The sequence below is a fragment of the Megascapheus bottae genome, chromosome 3, assembly GCF_031878675.1.
Source record: "Megascapheus bottae isolate mThoBot1 chromosome 3, mThoBot2.hap1, whole genome shotgun sequence".
Classification (NCBI taxonomy): domain Eukaryota; kingdom Metazoa; phylum Chordata; class Mammalia; order Rodentia; family Geomyidae; genus Megascapheus; species Megascapheus bottae.
The window spans coordinates 43,284,258-43,288,193 of NC_143511.1; the positions used below are offsets into that span (position 1 = coordinate 43,284,258).

A 3,936-nucleotide genomic window follows, 5' to 3' on the forward strand; every position below is an offset into this window, starting at 1 on the left:
AAATTTAATAGGTTTATTTATAATTGTTATAAAGTTGAACTGCTGAAACTTGTTCACTGAAACATATTGACTTGCAGTAATGCTTTATAACCCCACAGTTATATTAAAAATTCACACACAAATGAAAATGGAAAAACTGCCAATACCTGATTTCTGTCCCCTATTTTACCACTGGCAATCATATACATAGGTACCTTTTGACCCCATGGGAGGAAAGGAAAAACAAACAAAAAACCCCCAAAAACTCTAACATTCAGAACTACTGATAACAAGAAAAGGGGGGAAAAAACTTAAGAGAATGAAGTGCTTCCCATCTTAGTGGGTCTTCAGCACGCTCCCCACGAATGCGGCGTGCTAGCTGGATATCTTCTGGCATAATTGTGACACGTTTGGCATGGATAGCACACAGGTTGGTATCTTCAAAAAGGCCAACAAGATAGGCCTCACTTGCCTCCTGCAAAGCACCAATAGCTGCACTCTGGAAGCGCAGGTCTGTTTTGAAGTCCTGAGCAATTTCTCGCACCAGACGCTGGAAAGGGAGCTTGCGGATCAGAAGCTCCGTGGACTTCTGGTAGCGTCTAATTTCACGAAGCGCCACAGTACCAGGCCTGTAGCGATGCGGCTTCTTCACCCCTCCAATGGAGGGCACGTGGCCTTCGTGGCCAGCTGCTTCCGGGGCGCCTTCCCTCCGGTGGACTTGCGGGCCGTCTGCTCGGTGTGAGCCATGGCGCAGAGCGGCCTTCCTCACCCCTCTTCTGTGTCTGTAGTGGATTTACATGTTCCTCGTTAAAATTGCCTAGTTGAACTTCAAATCAGAAATCTAACATTTCACTCCTGCTATTTACAGACATATATCATTCAGTCTGTTGTGAAACACAACAGCCAGTAGGGCCATCTGGAGGTTTTGACTCTGTTGCCATTGGCACCAGGGAACCAGGGAACCAGTTGGCTTTATAGCTCTCAGTACCATTGCTTGATTACTCGTGGAGAGTTATGGCACCTTTGCGTAACAACTTCTTTTTTTAGTGTGGGGTTATTTTCATGCTAATACACAGCTGGTTAAATATTTCTTTAACAACTGGGTAAGAAAAAAAATAGTAGATACAGTTTGGATTGTAGCTTGGTAAGTACAGAAAGGGAAAAAGTAAATTAGAAAAGACTAAGACACACATTGAATTATTTGGAAACATCATCTGAGGGAAATAGATATGTTCCCATTTTGAGAGTGAACTGTGCAATGGAAAGTGAAGGAAGAATAAGAAAGAACACTGGACTACAAGATACCGTGCAGTGTGTGACCAGGTGTTCCTATTGGTAAATGAATTTATAATTTATTTCTTTTTCCACATAACAAATACATTCAATTGAACTACCTCAATCATTCCTTCAATTTTTAATATTCTAGTTCTACATATAGAAAACTTTATTTAAAAAGAAAACCTTATTCAACTTAACCCAAAAATAAATTCCTGCCAATCATTTTGTTTTGACTTACTTGCCAAAATTTTGAAACAGTGGCTCAGATATTTCACTAATGAGAAGATCCCTTGTTTTAAAAAATACATTATGAGGGTAATGGGGACCAAGACATGTGAAAGGGTATCAATATATGTGAATTAATGCACCTTCTATCTGGCAAATATCATGTAACCCTTTTATTAATTACAATAAAAAAAGAAAAATAAATAAAAAATACATTATGAGATAACTAAGAGATCTCACTTTGTTATCTGATATATTGGATATATTTGTATTTGGTTATTTGAAATTGGATAGGGAAGGGGGGAAAACAAAATGAGGGGTGGGTGTGGGGGGGAGGGAAATGGAGACCAAGACATGAGAAAGGGTATCAATGTATGTGAATTAATGCACTTTCTATCTGGCAAATATAATGTAACCCTTCTATTAATTACAATAAAAATATATTTAAAAAATTAAAAAAACAAAAAATACATTATGAATTCTATATATTAGCATCTTTACTTTTATTACTGATTAATAAAGAACAATGTAAATGTAGTGTTCAGAAAAGTCTTTCTGAAGCAGTAATGTTTCCTGCTGTTTAAGAACAAGAATGGATTGGGCATAGAAAGCAGGAAGAACATTGCAGACATAGTGTTGCTTATGAAAGTCTTTAAAAGACAAGTACGTGGTCCAGGAAGGGCAGAAAGGGGATGCTTTGTAGAGTTGGGACAGGGCTACAAAGCCACCTTAAAATCTATCAACAGAATTCCATTGGTAAAGCTCACAGAGAAAACAATGCAAGATTTTAAGCATATTACACACACTACAACTATATGTGAAGAATAAAAAATATCTCTGCAAAGGGATCAGTTAGCCGCTCTTCTTTCTTAAAACTTCTTTAAAAAAGAAAAAAGAGTAAGCAGCAAGTGAGTTAAGAAACAATAATAGCAAAGGGGCAAAATTGATCAAAGTACTTCATAAGCACGTGAATGAAAGTCTAACGCACAAACTATGCTGGTAAAAAAATAATAAAGTAAAATGATAGAACAAAGTTTTTGTTGAACTCAATGCCTGAGCATGGTACAGGAGCTTCTTAATACTCAAGGATAGCAATATACTAACTTGAACCAAAACACCACTTCCAGCTTTTTCTGAGTAGTTTAATGGATTTTCCTGCCTGGACTGGCTTTCAACCATGATCCTCAGATCTCTGCCTCCTAAGTAACTAGGATTATAGCATTAAGTCAATGGCACCCAGCCAAATAAAGAACTTTTTTAAAACAGAAAAACTAAAACATCAGTAAAGAGACTCATGCAACAATCCAACCCAAGTAAGAAGAGGACACTGGCATTGGCTACCAGGGATGACAACAGAGGTACAAATTGATACAAGACAGAAATGACCAGAAATGACTCCTACTTTGGCTTATATTACTGGAGAGTTGATCATTTTTCAGTAATACAAACTAATATAGATAAGGAAATTAATGAAGTAAGGAGGATATAGTAATTATGCTTTGTAATTTTCTAAATAATACACCTGTGCAATTTATTATTTGAGAAATAAGAGAATGAATGGATAACCTGATGACTAAAGAAAACAGCAACAGACCACAATATTTCTTGATCAGTAAGATCTTTGCTGCCTTTAGATTCCTATTAGCTTGGGTATGTTGGTCATTTAGTAAAAACCTGTTCCCAGGATTTGTAAGCATTAGCTGTCCACAAGGGCCTGATTCTTCTACTCCGTGCTCCTTCTGCTCATTGCTCACAGCCCAGTAAGAACCTTTGTTTTGGTTATTGCTAGTCCTGGGCCCCAAGGCACTGAGCTGGAATAGGGAGTGGCAAGCAGCCTCTAATTAACTCACATCTCCCCACCCAGTGACTTCATTTCTCCTTTAAGGGTAGAGAACGTAAGTGGGTGGCTATTGCTTCAGGGTTGTCTGCTAAGACATATGAAACTAAACTATTACTTTCGACTTCTGTCTATCCCAGGGGAAGACAAGGAGTTGCATTTTCTATGTTAATCTGATGAAAAATGCCATATATCAAAGTTGAAAGAAATATTGCAGTGAATATTGCAATGAACATACTTATCATTAAACAAGATTAATAATTATCCGGTTTTCTGAATAAAATTGTATGCAATGTGAAATTTTGCTGTATACATCAGTGGGACTTTGAAAAAAATCTATACATCTGTTTGACTCAAATCCATGCCAAAATACAAAATATTAGTCTCATCCAAGAAATATTAATCAGGCTATTTCCTATTAAAGCTCTACTTTCACCTCCCCATAGGAATCCACTCGTCTGATTTACTCAGTTATAAAACTTTATATCAGTTAATTCATTTAGTATTGACCCTTCCTGTTTCCTATCTTACAGTTATACAGTACATGATATAATTCACATTTGCTTACAAGTAAATCAATAAGATATCTCCATGTTTTCCCCTAAAAATTCAATAGT

General features: G+C 36.9%; 1 pseudogene; it reads right to left on the reverse strand.

The window, feature by feature from the left end:
• Nucleotides 1-259: 259 nt before the first annotated feature.
• Nucleotides 260-741, reverse strand: LOC150065406 (histone H3.3A-like; annotated as a pseudogene).
• Nucleotides 742-3,936: the final 3,195 nt, after the last annotated feature.